Genomic DNA, 20,961 nt, shown 5'->3' on the forward strand with positions numbered 1-20,961 from the left:
ATTCCACCAAGAAAACAGCTAGGAAGATGAACTAGGATGGACACACTTTTTAAATATATTTATTTGCAGTTTCTATTGTGAAGAAGCAGAAGCAGCAACTGCCACCATCCCCACGACAAGCCAGGCTCTTGACAAGGATTGGTGAAGTCTGCAGATGGCTCTGTCAGGGGAACAGTGACTCTCCAGCCAGTGCCATGGGAGGAATCAGGAGGACAGATTTTCTTAGGCGATTTTCTCATTCATTCTGGTTTCTGCTTGGCTAGAAAGAGTACATAAGCTGTTTGTCTCAAATGAATGCTCCAGTAGATAAAACACAAAAAGGGGCTTTGAGAAACATAACAAAATAAGAATTGCCATACTGGCTTAGGCCAACTGCCTGACAATAGTATCAAGAGGCATTTTGTAGAAAAAAGTTGCAACTTCCCCCGTAATCATGGCTTCACGAACTTAGAAGCAACTCACAAATGTCCTTAGGTTCTTATTAAGATTTTATCATCCACAACTTTACTTAAACCCTTCTTCAGTTTTATACTAGCCTTTTCAATCAATGCTATGTTTGGGGCAGGAAGTTTATTTAGTTTTAGCCAACTTCTATTCCTATATTTGTAACTCTTGACTGCAGTCTCCATTCACTATACAACTTGGAGCAAGTCCCAAGCTGATCTATCTTAACATCTTCGTCTATAATATGGAAAAATAATTATTGGCTCCTTAGTGAGGTCACAAATAAAAGGAAGATATTCCTAGAGCGACATTTTTCTCTGCCGTGAGCTCTACAAAGGAAGAAAAGGGCTTAAAACCAGACACTTGAGTTCCATTTTTGGTGCTAATTTATATCAATCCCAAAAGAATCAAATAATGAAATAATAGAAGAGAGAAATATGAGATGGAAAGGAAATAAAGAAAATCTTGGGATCAGATTGACTTATCTGATTGACTTATAAGCCATGAACCAGCAGAAATGTACGTGCCATCCACAAACTGAAGGTATTAAAACTAGATTACTCACCTGGATTAAAATACTGCAGAATCTATGTGACTTCTACCAAATGGTCACTTATAAATAAAAATATTTGGTACGAGTAGGAATAAAAATGGCTTTTTTTTTTTCCTTTTGGGTGAGAGAAACCCCAAAGACAAGTAGTGCTGAATTATCAAAGTAGGGGAAAACAATAACAGGCTATGTATATATTTCTAAATCATCCATTGGAATTTGACAGGAAATTTTTTTGTCATATATCAAATTGGTTCTTGATATGAGTTACTTTAATCACTGTTTTATGGCAGATGGGAGTAATAGAGCGAAGATTTAGAGAGGAGATTTGATATATTCTATTCAGGAGGAGGAGCCACAGGAAAGTATAATTATGGAGATGTTAACATGCTAGGCAGGACAGAGTGGGTGATTAAAAGACACAGTGATCTCTTCATTTCTCCCTTATTAAAGGCAAAAGAAAATTTTAATAAAGTAATGTAGTCACTTCCAGAAAGCCAAAATGAGTTCAATGTGAAACATCTGAATGTAACTAAGCCATCTTAGTTTCTTTGGAATTGAATTTTAGAATTTATTGAGAAGATAATAATTAAAAGTAAATACCCTCTAAATAATTTATTACAATCTTATGACGCTCACATTTGTTAACTGTGTAAAGAAGCAAAATTTTACTGCTAGAAGAACATATATTACAGTTAACGTAGGTGTTCTACTTGTTATAATGCTGAAAAATGTTTTTAATTAAGTGATATTAATATAAGTGCAAAGAATTCTTTGGGGTCGCTTCCTCCTATAAAGAGGTTTTAAATATTAAATGAAGGAAAATGCAAACTACCTTACTTTGTCCATCATAAAGATGAAAGTCGTATGACCTTGCATCAAGGGAATGCAGTGTAGATTAATTAGCTAATTAGATCTTTGTTGTATGCAGTGTTATGAAAGGCAAAGTGTGCCTGTGGCCCTGGCTCAAGCCAGCCTTTTCATCTGAAACACCAAGGCATTGAAGTCAGCACAGCGACTGTCACCAGATCAAGGCAAACAAACAGATAAATAGTAATTAAAGGTGTGGTTTAGTGCCTGGAGAATCAGGGGAACTTGCCTAGTTTTTGGCCTTATCAAATCAGTTGACCCCTTTGGACTCAGTTTCCTAATTAGTAGATTGAAAGTGCTTGACCTTTATAAGGAGTTTCCAGCACTAAAATTCTATGACGCACAATTTTTAATACCTAAGAGAAGCAAAAAAAATCTCTCTTCACAACAGAGGATGGAACCGTATCCTGTGCCATACCAAGAAATTCCAAGAAAAGGCCAGCTGTTCAAGTCCTCCCACCTCCCACCACTGAACTACCTTCAGCTTCCCCAGCCACCAGCACGTTTGGAAGCCCAGGAAAATCCATAGCATTTGAAAACCTAGTGACAAATTCCCTCGATCTCCTGTAAAGTAGGTCTCTATACATATCTCTTCATCAATTTTTCCTGGACATCCGCGACTCGCTTTCCAATCTGTTCCTGCTGTTGACTGAGCTGCCCCTTGGGTTTAGAACACTCATAATGCCTCCTCTTTTCTTCACTCCCACAAATGACATAGTAGGTTACTCTCATTCTTCCACTCTTTATTCATTCATTCACTGGGCTAGCATTTATTGAGTACCTACAATGGGCAGCTGTCTTTGGCAGGCCTTGATCTCTTTTGATTAGAATGCTGCGAACAGGAAAGCCAGCATATTAGTTTGTGGTAGCTAGCAGCATCTTCCATGGAATTATACTGCCTGTTCAAATTCCAGCTCTCCCACTTACTGTGTTATCTTGAACAAGTGTCTTAACTTCTCGGTGCCTTGGTGTTCTCATTTGTAAATTTAATTAATAGTATAAACCACCTCATAAAGTTTTGTGGAGGATCAAATAAGTTAATCTGTGTTTAGAGCCTCGAGAAGCACTTAATAAGACCTGATAAGAACTTGATAAAGGTTATTCCTTATTATTATCCTCCGACTATCTGAATCAGTCTGAGATCAGCAGCCCCGTAGCTGAGTTGCTGATGACATTTGACACAGTGCCTTCTATTTAAAACATGATATTTCATGGCTGTGGAGTTGTTTGTCCACTTCAAAGGGCCAGTGGGAATGGATTTAAGGAACATTTGTCGCTGACAAGGATTAGTGAAGCAAGCAGAGTTGCTACCTAAGAGAGCTCAGGGCAATGACAGTCACTTTGTCCAAGCCGGAGTGGTAGCAAAAGGATGGCAACAGCCTCCTAAAAGAATCAGACAAACCCAGGATGACCTGAGGTTTGCTCTAGTCACCTCTTTTTGAAGGTACAGGAGTCTTGGTTGCATATTTATTATAACGGAAGCATTTGTCATGCCTGAACAGCGACAACGACGGCAATGGTAGTGATCTCAGTAATTGTCATAGTAACAGTAGCAGTAGTGGTAGAAGTTGAAATGATATTGATGGAAGGAGAGGGGGGTCAAAGGTACTAGTAGTAAGAGTAACCGCAATAATGGTAGTAATCACAGTGATAGAGGTGGTAACAGAAGGGGTTGCAGCAATGGTTCAGTAGTAATTTTAGCAGTGGCATTAAGCACAGCAGCACTGGCATTGGCAGGAGTAGTTGCAGTGGTGGGCGCGGTGCACTTATGGCTATACTTTTATGACATCATTCAAAGCATTTTACATTTATTAACTTAATTCACACAACTACCCTATGAAGTAGAAATTATTATAAATGCCCATTTTACAACAGTGCCTATAATATTTGGAATAATTTCAGTTCTAACTGATATCAGACTTGGCTGTGCTAGTCCCAGCAGCATCTCATTAAGGCTGTGGTCCTCTCATCTCAAATCCCCCTACCCCAATCATTGAAGCCTCCTCCTCACTTATGTAAGCTGAAGCCCCAGAGCCTCTGTGTTAGAGTTGGTCATCGAGAGGATGTGACAGCTGGCTGACCCGAGAACTGGACCCGGGCAAGCAGAGGTTCCTCACCCCCTCCCCTGCCCTTGGAATGTACATTCCACTCACCATTCTCACAGCCAGAGCCATTTTCAAGGACACAGCCTAGAGAGAACAATGTGTTGTTGAGACTATCTGGATGGTATACATGACTGAACCCAGTTAAGGCCTTGATAACAGCTTTTACGATTCTGGTGGGCAGGTGTGGAAATTGACTCATCTTGCAGTCACCCAAGACAAGACTTGTATGTAAGTTCCCTCACTTATTAAACCTGTCACCTTCCAATCTGGAATGGTCTGCCTCTTTCTTCATTCTTTACTTGTGTTCCATGTCTGGGGGTCAATTTCAAATTTCACCAGGGAAGCTCACAAGATTTTCAACTAACACTCTGCATCCTTGTAATTGCTTCTGGTGGGAAGACATTTATTATGCAATGTGAAATTGCTTGCTTGCTTTCAACAGAGGTGTCATTCTTGGCAAAAAAGAGTGGAGGAAATGTGTCGCCCTCTGACAGTGGGTATTTTATAAAGTGATTGGCCAGAGTAGTAGAAGGAAAAGAAAGAAAGAAGTTGTCCCTCACCTCCCTTTTGGCTGAGGCAGAGTCGTCAAACCTCCTCAATGCCAGAGAGAGGCTTGTCTTTGCCTTTCTGTCAAGATCTGCCTTCACACATGACCCATTCTTTCCCTTCAATGAATTGAGAAGTCTCTAGAAAAGCCATTTCAAGGTTCAGAGTCAGATGTACTGGTGTACAAATATCACTTCCCTCACTAACTGCATGGCTCCCTCAGACTCAGTTTCCTCCTCTGTAAAATGAGGATAATTATTACCACAGAGAGCTGTTATAAGAAACCAGAGAGAAGGCACATCAAAACATGACACAGCACTTGGCACATATTAAGCTTTAACAACCATTACCCATTACTATTAGAGTGGTTGCTGCCATTTTTCTTTTCCTTCAAGCCATTAAATCTATTAGTATCATAAGTAAATACCCAAGTGATTCTTGCCCCCAAAAGCTTCTTAAATTGTGTTATATAACTCGTGTAACTCAGAAAATGATATTTTAGGATTCTAGTGTCAGGGAATCACCCAGATCACCACTCCTCAAAGATGCTGTGTTAGTCTCCTACTGCCACTGTAGCAAATGACCACAGATTTAATGGCTTAAAACAACACAAAGTTATTATCTTACAGTTCTGGAAGTCAAAGACTAAATTGGGTTGTCAAGAAGCTCTAGAGAAGAATATGTTTTCTTCCCTTCCCAGCTTCTAGAAGCTGCCCATAATCCTTGGCTGATGGCCTTGCATCATCACTCCAATCTCTGCTTCCATCAACACAGCTCCTCCTTTAACGCTCCTACCTTATTCTTTCCTTTACAAAGACCTTTGTGATTACATTAGGCCCACCCAGAAAATTCAGGATAAGCCCCCATCTCAACATCCTTAATTTAATCACATCTATTAAGTCCCCTCTTAATAGATGTGATTAAATTAAGGGTCATGTATTCGCTGGTTCCAGGGATTAGAAAATGGACATCTTTGGGGGGCCATTATTCCGCCTACTACAGATGCAATGAAGAACTAGCAAAGGAAGTCTGAGTTGTCCCCATTCCTTATTCAGTGTTTACATATTCACTTCTGATTTTCTATCCTCCTTGATCCACAATATGTTACCCGACGTCTCTGAGGGTCAGTTTCCACTTGTGTCAAATAGGAATGGCCACTCCGTATGCTACCAGGTTATTTGGGGAATAACTAATGTACTTGGGTTGTAAAATGCTTAGCAAATTTTAGAATAAAATTCATTATAAAAATGAACAAGTAGTAATTTAACTGTGTCAGAAGTCAATTAATAGACTCAAACTACTTTGAGATCTTTGGATAAAAAGGCATTCTTTTGATGCCAAGTATATATCAGTGTTTTGCCTTTGTCCTCACTTTAAGCCATATATCAAAAGAACACATTAATTCATTTTTCCTGCTTCAGATAAACTATCTAATTTTCTTCCCCTGTGGTTTTCCTGAATGTCTCCTCCCCCCGAGCCTTCCGGTGGGTGCTGTGCAGCTCACTTTCTTCACTGGGTGTCCTGGGGGTGGGTCGGTATGGCCTCTTTGACTAGTGTGTTAATCTCTCTTTGTTCTCAAACTATAGCTTTCGCTGCCTATGACTTTGTTTTTCACTGTGTAGTTGTGAGTTTGCCACCTCTCTTTTGAGCCTCATCAAGGGCTGCTTGGGCCTGATATGTAGGTTTCTTTCTAGTTTCATGGTCTCCAGGGGAAATGGAGTTGATATGGTTATTTCCCTGCTGAGTTAAGAGTTTGCCTTCATGCGCATACCATGTTATTTTACTCTAGTTAGAGAGAGCAGGCAGTGATTGAACTTCCATGGACTCCCACATGAAAATGGAGAAGAAGCCATCGTGTGTCCTTCAGAATTCCTGATGCATTGCCTTTGCTGCCTGCAGGTGGGTAGGAAGATATACCAACTACACTCTGGAAAAAAGGTACAGATGACTCCACCTTTTGAAGTTGACCTTGCCCAGAAACTAAGACCTCTATTCACTTAAAAAAAAAAAAAATAGTTGCATCACATTTCTTAACATCTAAAAAGACATGACTGCATTTAGAATAGTGTGAAGCTACCTTTTATCTCCTTCCCAGGCAAAATAGCTATGTGGATGTTTGAGTCACCATTTGGACATTTAAGACAGAGGGGATTTAATATAGGAAAAGAATGACAGAGGTGTCGAAAATTCTGGCTAAAAGGAAAGTGGCATTATCTAGAGATCGGCAATGGCAGTCATCACTGTCCCCATAGTTGGAGAAGCAAAGGGGTAAATGTGGTGCTCCCCAGAGTCCACCAGCACACATTTGTTGCTGATGTTGGAACTGATAGCTCTGGCATTGTATTAGTTATCTATTGCTATTGTGTGATAAATTACTTTAAAACGCAATGGCTTGAAGCAGAACACATTTACTCTCACAGTATCTGCAGGTCAGGAATCTGGGCATAGCTTAACTGAGTCCTTTCTCAGCTCCAGGGAGTCTCACAGTCTGCAATCGAGGTGTCAGTTAGACTATATTCATCCGAAGGCTCCAATGGAGAAGGATACACTTTCAGACTCATGTAGATGTTGGCAGGATTCAGTTTCTTGTAGGGTTAGACCTCAGTTCTTTGCAGGCTGTTGCCCAGAGTCCACTCTCAGTTCCTTGCCATGTGGGTCTCATAAACATGGTAGCTTGCTTCACCAAAGCATGCAAGCCGAGAAGGCAATAGAGAGAATCTTTGAGCAAGAGATCCGTCAAAATCTTTTGTAACCAACCACAGAAAGTGACATTCTTCAATATCATTATATTCTATCGCTTAGCAGCAAGTTACTCAAGGGGAGAGGATTACACAAGGCCATGAGTACCTAGAGGCAAGGATTACTGGAAACCACCTTGGAGGCTATTGATCTTAGCTGCTTATCAGGAACCAAGCACCCAAGCTCCTACTGATGATGCTAGAACTGCTACCAACGCTACCGGAGACCCAGTCTCACACTACACCACCCACTGCTACCACCATCATAGCCAAATGATGTTCCCCCAGGTGTTCCCATTAACAAACCCTATCTAGAGTCCAGCTACCAAATCTGCTAGAAAGGTTTCTAGCAGCCTGCAATTCAGAGCAGAGGAAATAAGGATGAGAATAGGACTAACAACAAATAATAGTTGGCACAATGGGAAAAGGTTGTTTCCAATCATTTCCATACCTCCCCACCCCAATTGCTCTTTTAGAACATCTTTTAGTCCTCCTTCTTTTAACTCCCTGATGCCCTGATATTATCTGCTCTACACGTAAGGTCCCACTCACCACTCTTCACTGGAACATCCCACCTGGACTTGCTTTCTCAGACTGTACTCTAAGTTCCCATCCTTTCCTTACTGTTTGCCCTTTCACTTTTTTCACAGCTTTGCCTTTGTCTCCTCAGGGCTTTTATTTTTGCCGAGTAGCACTGGATGATAATGGGAAGCTTTTAAGTTGATTCAATTCAACAAAGTCTATCATGGAGATGCTATGTTTCAGGCATTGTGCTAGGGGCTAGAGATGTAAAGAGGGAAAAAGAAATAGTTCCTGACCTTGAAGAGTATGCAGTTATGCCAGGGACATGGATATCTATAAAACACAATAAGTGCTACATTATGAGTACATTTTGACAGATTGATTGACATACCATATAGATCTGTCCTCAGTTGGCTGCAGGTTATCTGCACTCTTGGTTCTTGCTCGAAAAAAAATGCAACCTTGAACTCTCAGTCATACACTCCTTATCAAATATACTTACAATAAATAATGTATGGAGGTTTACCTAAAAGGCAAACAGCCCATTTATTACTTTACATAGCCTCAAATTTACTATTCATGCACACAGAAGCATAATTCAGTTTTAAAAAAAAATCTGTGAAGAACTAAAATATGATCCATGGCCTCGTTTTCATACCTCAGTGGAACATCTTTTACTCAGCTGAACTTTGGTGTCTCTTTATCTGCCTAGATGGAGCAATATTTTTAGAAACTGCCAAATGAAATAAAATACATACCCAAAGTAGGATGTTTGGAGTTTCCTCCCTTACATCTTACTGTGCTCTTTTTCTAAGGACTCCATGGAGAAGTTCCTCTCAGATCTTAGATTCAGGAGGAGCTTGCTCAGAACAGCTCATTTGCTTTTGTCTTATACATACTGCAAAATACTACAATTCATTGTGTTTCCATATTTGCTTTAGCTGCCAGAAGCTTAGGACCAAATTTGTAGTCCTTGTCTAACAACTGTACGAGAGTGGGTGACAGGCATTTATTTTGCTGCCCCTGTTACCTCTTCACCCCTCATCCTCCATTATCCTTTTGTAGATATGTTGTTAAGATATCTCAAATTCTCTGTAGAACATGAAGGTTATTGCAATTGAATTATGCAGGTGTATATATGGAGCTGTTTCTACTTGGGAGGAAGGATCAAGAAAATCATAGAAAGAAATGATACTTGATCTGAGCCTTGAAAAATTGACATTTATCTGAGCTGAGAAGGTCTTTCCAGGTTAAGAGAATAATATTAGCAAAGACTTAAAGGCATAAAAATGAGTGTGGGTTTATGAGACCATATATAGGAGAAGGGAGGATGTAACACATATTTATTTTCCTAATTAATTAATGCATTATCCCTCTCAGTTAGAAGAGTATTTAGCCTATTAACATGCATATTTACACAGATAATGTAATGATAATGATGATAGCAGTTTCTATCAGGAGAATAAAAGTATTTTTTAGTCAAGTAAGCATTTTTCTGTTTATTCAAATTATAAGGGCTTCCCACTCTGTCTACAGGTTAGCTAACCTAGACACTAAGCCACCAAAAATGACAATATCTGTCACAGGCCTTCTCCAGAGTGGGTATAAACAGGGTAAAACTAGAGAGCCCATCCACCAAAGCACAGTTCTCTGCTCCTGCAAAACTACCTCCTGGCCTGACTTAGCCTGCAGTAAAGGGCAAAAGGAACGGCACATGGGTAAGAGCAAAAGATCTTAGACACAGGGAGAATACTGTGCTATTGTCTGGTATCCACAAGGCTCTGAGCAAGTTACTTCCCCTTCTCGAGTCCTCATTTTCTTCTTATAATTTGGATGCCTGAGATCCCATGTTTTCAACTGCTCTCATTATTCTATAATCACATCTCCTCTTCTTGACAACCTGTGATATTCATTGATTTTCCCAATCTATAAACCATCTATATACATCACCATAGACTCCCAGTAGCCACAGATAACTTTAAAAATGAGTCATTCACCATGCCTCAAGCAGGAAATTAAGGCTTGTTATGTTGAGATATGAATAATTGAAGGTACCTTTCATTATTTTGATTGCTTTTCTCTGGCAAATATTATAATTATTTAGGCAGCTGAAGAATACATCATGTTAAAATGTCAGTAAATATAGAAACAAATCTAGTCCTTAAGTGAGTCCCCACCAAGACATCATGAGAAGAGCAATTTGCTGGAACCACACGTGAAAAACATTGAGCTATTTGAGGATTTGAGGAGATTTCCAGTCTGAAAAGTGGCCTATTTGAGAAGAAAGAACCATCTCCAGGAAGGAATTAACAAAGCAAGAGCTTTTGTTGGTTAGTTAAGTAAATTTCAAGGGTTTTAAGTGTTGCTTTTTATAAATACCAAAGGAGTAAAATTGGATTAACTCTAACTGTTGTTTTACCTTAAGCTTTAATGGAGAGCTTTAGGCCAGCCTGGGTCCCAAAATGAGGGAAAGTTTTGCGTGAGGACTGCACAAGGTATTCAACAGAAAACCCGCCTCTTATTCCCAAGAGTCTGGTGCTGGCCTGAACGAGCATCTCTCTGAGTGCAAACAAAGCACTAGCCTGGAAAGGCACTGGCAGGAAAGGGAATCCACAGGAAACTAAATGTTCTCCATGCACAAACAAGCACTGATGCGAAATTATTGTCCTTGAATAAGAATAAAAAGAAATCCTGCCATGAGAGTTCTAGCCCTGATATGCTCACATACATATCACTCTTACTATTCCCACCTCAGATCTAGCCCTGACTTCCCCACCCACCACACATTCACCCTACCACCTCCAACTACCACCACTTGTGCCCATGACATTGTGCTAAGCACTCAGTAAGTTGTCTCTGAATGGTCTTAAGATGTTATCTTGCTTTGTAAATTTGCATGTGCAGGTCTTTCAGTGTTATCCCCTGTGCCTGAGATTCATGCAATTTTGACTGGGCAGCTAGATGTATGTAGCCACTGTGTAGGCGTTCTCCAAGTGTGTTAGGCTGAAACTGTGAATACCTGTAACATTTACTTTTTAAACCAATCTTCATGTGACAAAAGGCTAAATTGCTTAATATGTTAAGAGCTTTTACATCCAATAAAAATGCCGACAGTTTAAAAAGCAAAGTATATAAAGAGCTGTTTCACTGAAAAAGAAATGCAAGTGTCTTTAAAACATGAAAGGGTGTTCAAATTCTCTCATAATGAAAGAAAAACAAACTAGAATAATGAAATACTATTTTTTTCCATACCAGATTGGACAATATTAAAATTTTATAATATACAGTAAGGCAGAGGAAAAATCAGCAGTTTCATAAACTATTAATTTAAACTATTAAATTGTTATAATTCCATCATAGGGCAATTAGATAATAACTATTGAAATTTCAAATCTACATACACCTTGAGCCTTCATTTTCACATGGAGGAATTTATCCTTCAAAAATGCTATATTATATATAAGCAACAATGGAGAGCTAGGATATTTATTGTAATATTATCGCAATAACAAAAATATACCATAAATGATAACCAATATTTGGAGACCTCCAAATGTCCAAGATTCTACTCAGTTATTAAAAGGGATGAGGTAGATCTTTACCAAAAGATGTCCAAAATCGGTTCTTATATGAAAAAGAAACTTGGCTGTGTCATAGGCAACTTTCTGTTATTTGCCCCCAGTACAAAGTAGTCAAGCCATTTCTTGGGCCCAGAATTCTTCACACAATCAAAGAAGCCCACTTTCAAGCAGCATGCCAATGCAGTACAGGTAATATCTGGATATTTGATAAGGATTAAAGGAAGAGTAAAACTCCTCAGGCAAGTATCCGTCTCTTGATGTTCTAAAATTTCCATTTCATTGTGCTGAAAACATACCAAAGTATAATCTTGCCCAGAAAATAAGACTCCCTAGAAATGTCTTATTTTCATGATAAAAACTAAAGTTCAGCTTCAATTAAGAAAATATAAAAACTTTTCTTATTAATTTGTTAATATAAATATACAACAAAACACTAATTACTAATAGTCTCCCAATATATTTAAGATACAATTTAAAATAACCAACCCTCACAAAACTTTAACTCTCTTTTCTCATTGCTTGATACAATCTTTTCTCCCCTGCTTTAAGAAAAAGCTTTAACCTTCCTTCACTAAAATTCAGGTATCAAATAGCTTATCCACAGTTCCCTGGATGCCAGCTTAAGGTGGTAGCTATTGAACTTCATTGATTTGCTGCTAACAAATTGGAAGATTTAATGGTGTGACTTCCATATGTTGGTAGTTGGTGATCAGGTCTCACTGGGGTCTCTCCAAATGGGAAAAGAATTGCTTCCTACTAATCTCAGGCAGCCGTATCGCATCCACATCCATTTCCTCACTGATCTTAAACAGAAAGAATACAGAGAAAGATTATGTTTCATTCTCCCACTGCGTCTACATAAAACCCAATTGCCGAACCTTTCTGATCAGCAAAATGTTACCTTGGCAACAACTTTGTACAGCTTTTACTCCTCCTTCCTTTGAAGCTCATTGTTTGTGTAAAAGTTATTTTGTCTCCTAATGACGAAAATGAGACAGCTAGCCTGACCGGTTCTCTGGTTCTTCCAGACAAAGGTTATAAAACTGGCAGCCCAGGGACTAAATTCAACACTTGGGCATGTCTGACCACACAAAAGTCTTTGGCTTTATTTTATTATATTTTATTTTAATGTAAGTCAACATGTACAAACTAGAAGATTTGACATGAAATTCCAAATTTCTAGTTCTCTTTTTTGCTGAAATGTTTTTTAAATTTTTATTTTTCAGTTAGAGTTGACATTCAGTATTATTTTATATTAGTTTCGGATCTACAGCATAGTACATAAACATTTATATAATTTACTAAGTGATCCCCCTGATTAGTCTAGTACCCACCTAGTATGTTACTATACATAGTTATTACAAGATAATCGACTATATCCCTATGCTGTACTTCACATCCCCGTGACTATTTTGTAAAGACTCTGGGCCCACATTCTCAACAAGCAGCTGTATTGTTTCACATTTCATTGGTGAAAACGAATCACATGACCGTGTCTAGATGCAAAGGGTGCTGGGAAATATAGTCCCTGGAGGGGCAGCCACTCCTCAGTAACAATTTTATAAAACAGAAGAGAGAACACACATTTTTGTGGACATCCTTGCCTCAGCAACCATGAATATGTCTCCCTCTTCCTCTTCCTCTGCTAACTTCTTTTCTCATTATCAGAAGGCTCTTCTCACTTCTTATTGCCCATCCAAATCTCAACATATTTTACCTCCACCAGAATTCCAATTTAAAAATTTCTAGTCCTTTATCTTGGTAAGTAGCTAAAGTAACTTTCCCAAAACAGTTTTGTTGTTTCCTTCAGGATATTTATTATGATCATTATAACTTTAAAGAACAAGATTTGTTCTTCTCTAGTTAATCAGAAGGAAAATAAAAACTGATTGCATCTTGAATGTTTTTATTAAAGTATCACATCAAATTATCTGTTTACAAAATATAGCAAATAAATAAAGGAAATAAATAATGAAAAGTGCCTAAAATAATTAGTATTGTGATGTTATAACCTAACTACTCTCCTTATGGTGAATTAATACTTTCTAAAGTCATTTCTAGTTCCTAGAATGTAAAGTGAGTTATAGAGGTGATCTGTGGGCTTCTAAAATCAATTAAAACTAACAATGTGAAGATAATACACAGAAAGGCTCATTTACCCATTGCAAGTAGCATAAAACTAAACTCAAACGAGCTTAAACAAAAATAGATGTTATTGTTTCACTTTGGATGAAAAATCCAGAGGCATAATTAGCTTCAGTCATGGCTGAATTCTGAGTTAAACCAATGTTATCAGGACTATTTTCTTCCATCTCTCAGGTTCATTTTGGAACAAAATAGCAGCAATGGTTCTAATCTCGATACCCTCTAGCAGATAAGTCTGCTAGATAAGTCTAGCAGACAAGATCAAGAGTCTCTCAGTGAGGAAAACATCATTGTGACTCACTGAATCAGATTGGGTAATAATGTCATTCTTAAACTAATCATTGTAGCCAGGGGGAATTAATTGTGGGTCTCATGTGGGGGCCAGTTTCACTTGATCCAAACTAACTATGAATTGGAGAAGGTAGTTCTCTAGAGGGCAATTAGGGTATGAATACTGTTGGAGTCTGAGAAGGCTAAGGCTTCTTGGAACTAGTTAGTTAAAGGCTAACATTCTTAGAACCAGTTGAAAGAGAAACCAAGAGCCAGGTAGAAAGGCACAAAAATGTCACTTTACTGCATGGTTTCAGGTCTGTTAACCAAATGGATTGTCAGTTCCTGAATGAGATAGACTTGCCCCACAGCAGACATTCAGTCTTTCACAGGGGCCAGCCTCTGTTGGCTTTATGGCATGGAGAAGCAAAGAACGCTCTCTTCAAACTGATGTGACAAAGAAAATAGAGAAAAGGGGCTGAGTTTAATGTGCTCGGCTATTGCACCAAAACTCATCCACCAGGCAAGTCACTCATCTTACCTTGGAGCAAAGGGGAAAGAGGGGTAAAGAGAATAGAGAAGCTAGGAGTGTTACTCTGAAGAAATCCCTACATGCACCAGTGGAGGAATGGGGAATAAATATCCCCCCCTAACATTTAACAGGAGAGTAAATGAATGGTGATAGCAACTACAGATGTCCATTACAAATAGAAAGTGAGACTTACTTTTCAATAAATAGAGCAAAATATATGCATCAAATGACTAGATTCCTTAACCTTTTCATTTCTAAAGGATATTAATCCCCCTTGCTAGAGAGACACCATAATACCCTTTAGATACTGTATTTAGCAATTATTATCTCTTATCTTATTTAGTGTTTTTCTACAGATGAAAGATAACCAAGTATAAAAGTGATGCCCTGGGATGAGGTGAAGATGAGTATCCAGGAGACTGTGGTTGAAAGCTTAGGAAGGAGATTCAAACAAGATAAAGAAGAGATTCGTATTGATTTGGACTTGATTCTAAAATATAAGTTCCAGGCTCCTTGTCTTCCCCGCTCATCACTGTATCTTTCCCAGGGCCTAGAATGGGGCCTCTGGTAGATAGTAGGTGCTAAATAAACATTTTTAGAATTGATGAATTGAGAATGTGTTTTTGGAATCAGAGGAAAAGAGAATTGGGGTTATAATGGCCACCAAAAAAAAAAAAAAAAAGTATCAATTTAAATCTAAGATTGTAACTTGACCCTAACTGAAAGGATCCTACTTCATGCTAAGAAGTATTCCACTGACATAAGAGAGTTCAAGAATTAGGGAACCAAAAATAATCTGCAATGATAGGAATCTTACAGGTAATTTAATATAGTAATTGTCAACAATGGGTGTATGTTTGAATCACTAAGGGAGTTCTTTAAAAATTCCTCTACCCAGACCCTACTACCAAAGTTTCTGACCCAGGCATCCATAATTTGCAATAGTTCTCAAGTGATTCCAATGTGCAACTGAGAACCACTGTTCTACTCCAACCCCCTCAACTCACAGAAAAGACTGAGCTTAAAAAGTAATGAATTCAGAATGTAACTTGATTATCAATGTCAATATTTAGATATGTTTTAAAATCATAAGTCATAAAGAGGAAATAACTAGTCCTTAATGTCAATCCTGGTCAATTCTTGAAATGAATATGTGAGAATCTCTCAAAATATTACCATAACCAACTATTTTTACAGGTAGAAAAGAGCATTCATTCTAGTTCAGTACTCTACTCAGAAAGCTACAGGGAATCATTGACAGGTTTTGTAAAAGTGAATGTCATAATGAAAAAGTGGACCAGAGATGGACCTGGCCGTGGTGAAAGGATGGGTTAGAAAGGATAAGCATACAGGCAGGGAGGTCACAAAATATTAATTATCCAGGAATGAGTACTTGATCATCTAACAAGATGGAGAGAGTGAACATGAACAATATTATGAAAAGCTGTCAACAGTTCTCTGAGGCTACAGGACTGACAAGCCTGTAAAGGGAAAGCTAGAGCTCAAAAGCAACTACAAATTCAAGCTGTTTACTGAGTGTAGCTTTGAATTCATTCTAAACAAGCTGCCCCACCAGGAGCTGCCAGAGGCCCTTCTAAAGGAGAGGAAGGAAGGGTATAAGAGAGTACAAAGCCCTAGAAATCTGAGCTTAAGTCTAATTCATTTTGTCTTCCTACAGTGCCTAACTCATTATTGTGCTTTGTGAGTAGAACCAGGTAATGAAAGAGAACAGAGATGGTTATCTCAGGAGAAGCTACTTCTTTATCACCTGGGAAACCCCCCAAAGCCCACAAGACACTGGAGTCATCAGAGAGAAAGGGTGGATAAGTGGACCCAAACCTGTTTTATCGCCATGTTTTAAAAATCGAGTATGCTAGATGAGTAAATCTATTCGCCTCAAACAAGACACTTTTAAAAATATTTTACAAACTATCTTCCAACCAGTGAAAATTTTGTTTTCAAAATTTCTCTTATCAGACCCAACAGTCCCTCCCCACCTGAGTGGCCTTGGGTGTGTGTATTTATAGACATGCATACACAGCACCTTCCCTTTGCAGAGGCAGAAATCCCTCCAAGGTATAATGATCCCGCTGAAGGAACTTGTGTTAAGTGGTCCTTCCAACAACACCGAAGGGGTGGGGGTCAAGCAATTAGCCTAAAGACAACTCTGGTAGGGCCCCAGCCCTGAGAAGGAGCGATGCAATTTCCAGCAGCCTGCTCCCACCAGTGTTACCAGGGCTCTCTTAAATGCCTCCAGTAATGGGTCTTTCTCACTTCCCTTAGGAGAGGATGCCATCAGCTAATAGATATCACTGTCAGGAAGGTTTTTATGCTGCACAGCTTACATTTTCATTTCCGCGGTTTCAGCTTGTTGCTCCTAATTGCCTCCCCTTGGACCGCCCAGAGTATGGGATCACAGCCTGGCCCGCCTCAGCACCTCTCTGCTAGAGGTTCTTCATTCAGAATGGCCCGCTTAAAATTCAGCCTCATACAATCCAGCTCCAACTCAGTGACAGGTCCTGGGAGTTGGCCCATTTTCCCTCCGACCCTCTGACATGCTTGGGGCCACAGAAGGTGAAAGCCCAGCATCCACCCTTCACCCCCACCCCCACCCACCTGGGCTTCCTCATGCGGTGTATGTTCCTACAGCATTTGGGGCACTGCCGACGGAACCAAGGAGACACAGCATTAATTATTCTCTCTTCCACAAACAAAAGTGTGAAGGCTGTGCCCTGCAATGAACATGGACTTCTGGAGTACAGTCAGCATTACATCTCCAGGCTGAAAACCAAGGCGGGGGTAGGGGGGGTGGTTCTCATTCAATTCCCTCACTCCTGCTGTGCCTTTTAACTAACTTTGAAATTCCTCTCACTGCTGCAGGTGCTTCTGTGCAGTTTCCAAGGGCTGGAGCCCTACACGGATTTATTTTGTACCCACTGCAGGAATTTCCTAAAATGAGAACCAGAGGAGAAAGCCTGGCCTGAAGTAATTAAGATGATTTGTTTCACGTGGTTCAGGCAGGCATAAAGGGGTACCTGAACACAGAGAATAGAAGATCAAAGGGATGGCAATCCGAAAGTGGGAGCTCGACTCGAAGAAAAACAGGCCATCCAAAGGCACCCAGATCGCTGCCAAATGAAAACTCTTCTCTATTTTTAACTTCTCCCAGAGATAAGACAGAGGGAGACCTTTCTTTTTTCACGTTTGCTTTCAACAGTTAGATTCCAGAATAAAAAATTCAAATGTACGTGCCATATTTATAAGTCACAACAACTCCCCACCTGAATTCATTTGTCAGTGGAAAGTCGTGTGCTATTTACGCCCCAGGAATTGAGCTGCAAGAGTGAATATTCCTTAGAAAGTGCATGTCTTTTGCAAGCTCGTTGATGGCTCTGAAAAATCCTCTGTGATGGGACCTCTTCTGCTCACTGGCACCCTACCTGGCCATAGAGTGTGAAGGCAGGGCCAAGCAGGCAAGGGGTACAGCTCAGCACAGAGTAGACGTGGGCACGTCTGAGCCTGCCGCTTTTCAGAACCACAACACAGTATTGACTGTATATTTCTCCTCCTCAGAAATATCAATCATCAAGAATCAACCAGAGAATGCCTGTGCTGCTGGTCCTACCACTGTGAGTGGCCAGGTATTATTTACACGTATATCTTTCTCAGTGTTAAGGCCCTGATATAGTGGTATGACAAAGAAGTTGTGTAGAGACTAGTGGTCATGAACCACTGTAAGTTGGAGGGCTTTCCTCTGCAGCAAAAACAGTCCCCAAGTCAGTCACCTTGGAAAGAGAGTTTCAGGACATCTAGAGAGGAAATTCCCCACCCTCTACAGGATCAGCATGTCCTCAGCTGAAACGTGAACTGTCCCTCGAGAATGAGAATTCCTGCCCCCCTTCCCCTTCGGGCCAACATATGGGGCCATAGCTGGAAGGAAAGTCCTCTGTCTTATAACCCTACCTGCATGGAGTCCTTTTGTGGCCAAACTGACTCAACTGCGAATCCAAGGAATTAAAAGAAACGTCAAGTGTCCCCTTTGAAACCAGAGCATTAATAATGAATCTGTGTTCTGAAACCAGCTTGATGGGGCCTGCAGAAATTAGCTAGAGGTCTCCGACAGGAAGATAAACCTGAGGCAGAAGAGTTCAATCTTTAAGTTCCAGCTGCATTTCTCACATGGAGATTTCCCTTCATTGCCAAATGTGGACGATCTAGGTTTAGAGAGAGAAGTTTCCAGTGCATGGTGAAAACATGAAGCTTAAAAAAGATTTAAGTCTCAGAAACTTGGTTCTTCAACGCCGCTGGTGGACATGAGGTTGCCAGTGTTGTGGCTGAAAGGTGGGACAACACAACTCAAGAAAGGGTGACTGCGGGTGAAACCAAGCAGGCCAGTTTAGCACCCCCTAGTGGAGGACAGGGCGGCGATCATGGTCCCCACTTCCATTTAGCTAAGGGATTTGACCACTGGGAATCTGTGAAAGATCATTTTTCTAATCAAGAATCAACCCAAACTCTGATCTTCCCTAATAGCAGAACTACTTGGTGCACATTTAGCCAACTATTAAATAATGCTGTTTCCAAAGGGAAAGAGGCCATGGTTAGACCAGCCTTTAAAGAACATCCCAGAGCCTGGACAGACTTTAAAGAAATGAGCGTATTGAGTATTAGTCGAAGCTCAAAAACAGTAGGTGTGTGCACCCTCTAAGTAGCTCATGTGTTACAGATCTGACAAGTCTCATTGATTTAAATGGCTGGAGCACTGCTTGGATTTTAATCTCCTTTACCCTTATACCAACGAGGTCGCTGTTTAAATGCTTTTACTTAATAATGTAAACACCTGTCACACGCCAGGGGCAAAGCTATTAAGGAGAAGGATTATTTAAGCAATGGTCCTGAGTATAGCATTGCTATTATTATCTTATCCTCAACTGCCAGGGTCTGAGCAGAGTTTTCTTCCTAGGACTGGAGTCAACCACCAAGTCACCTAGTACTCTGACCCCCAGAGGTCTGCAGAGAACCCTTTAACCTCACACAGAGTGGATCTCTGCTCGCATGTTGTCATCTGAAGGTGCCCAAATATCTGACCTGCCAAGACTCTAGCAGTCGAAGCGTGTGTCCACCAAAGTCCCTTGTTAAAATGGAAAGCTGTTTCAATAAAGCAGTATTAGGCCATTAATTATCCTTGCAGCTACAAGGCACAGGGACTAGACTTTTGGGGGGGTTTTGGTTTGTTTTTTTTTTTTTTTGCTGACTTCTTGTCATTCGTTTTCCATTTGGTGCAAGGCACACGGTCACGGGGTGTCAGGAAGGATCTCGAGTTCCTTTTTGGTGTTTTGCTGTTTTGATGTTAAAGAACTCCACTGCTGCTGCTTGCTGCTGCCTACCTAGTCTATGGAGCGGGACAGGGGAGGGGCTCGAAAGAGCCTAGCGCCTCTGGAATTCTGGTGGCTGGTGGTGGCCACTCAGGGTGGGGGCCCAGCGCTGGCTTTGCTGGGCCGGCCACCGGGCTGCTTCCTTGTGGCTTCCCGAGCCAGGCCACAGATGATCATGCTGCTGGAGGCCTGAGGAGATTGTGAGTGCTCTGGGGACTCCAACCCTGCGGCCGGGAACGGGAGAGTGAGCTTCTGGAAAGAGCGGCTCGCCCACCGGGTCAGCCTTCGGGGGGCTGGGGTGGTCCGGGATGGCTTCCGTAGGGTACTCGGCACTTCCACAGGAGCTCTTACTGGAAGTGGAACCCAGCGGCACCAGTAGCAGCCGTGGGTGGCCACCAGCAAGCCGCTGGATGGGATGGGTGCCATGCTTTTGCCTGTGGGCTGGTGGAACCTCGGCTGCGACCCCTCACGGACCTTGGCAAGCGATCACAGGCACCGGGGACTGGGGCAGGGGGTGGCACCAGGCCACGGAGCCCATTTGCAGAGGAGACTGCCACAGGCCACTGCGCGACCAAGACACATGGTCCGGACTAGACTCTTTACAAGTATCATCTCTTTTATACCTGCAACAACTCCATGATTTACTGTTTTTGCTATCCCCATAATCTGAAGTACATGATGGTTAAGTAACTTTCTTAAGGACACACAGTATTTGGCAGGAATCAAATTATAATTTAGGGCTGACTTCAAACCATGTACTTTTAAGCACTATGCCATGTTGTCTCTCTCACTCTCAAGGACCCATTATTTACCACATAATGCGGTGAGATGAAAGCTTAGAGGAATGGTACAGAGTGAAGAGAAAGAGCCAGAACCAGAGGCTGCTGGGGAGGAAGGGCCTGAGGTGTGCTCTAAAGCCTGGCCTGAGGGTTTTGGAACAGATTGTTGGCATCAGGAGGCCAAGGAGTTCAGACCAGAAGGGAAAAGACCCTAAGATTTAAGAAGATGACAAGACCAAGGATGTGAGAGCACTATCTATAGCCTAGCTTAGAGGCAGGCTGCCCCTGATCCCTATTCTTTCTGTTCCTTTACCCGAGCTGCCTCCTCTGGGAGACACACCTGAGGCCAAAGCACAGCCCTGCCTCCACCCCCATCTGCCATGTCTTCTGAATGCTCATGGGAGCTGCTAGTCTTAGCAAAACCCAGGTGAGCTCTGGCCCTGCCAAGAGTACTCAAAGTCTTGATGTTATCTAACTAACCATAGGTCAGTGACTTTGGCCCTA

General features: G+C 40.9%; 1 pseudogene; it reads right to left on the reverse strand.

Annotated features, from left to right (window-relative positions):
* Positions 1–19,768: 19,768 nt before the first annotated feature.
* On the reverse strand, positions 19,769–20,104 carry LOC111741366 (annotated as a pseudogene).
* Positions 20,105–20,961: the final 857 nt, after the last annotated feature.

The sequence above is a fragment of the Pteropus vampyrus genome, unplaced genomic scaffold, assembly GCF_000151845.1.
Source record: "Pteropus vampyrus isolate Shadow unplaced genomic scaffold, Pvam_2.0 Scaffold77, whole genome shotgun sequence".
In the NCBI taxonomy this organism is placed as follows: domain Eukaryota; kingdom Metazoa; phylum Chordata; class Mammalia; order Chiroptera; family Pteropodidae; genus Pteropus; species Pteropus vampyrus.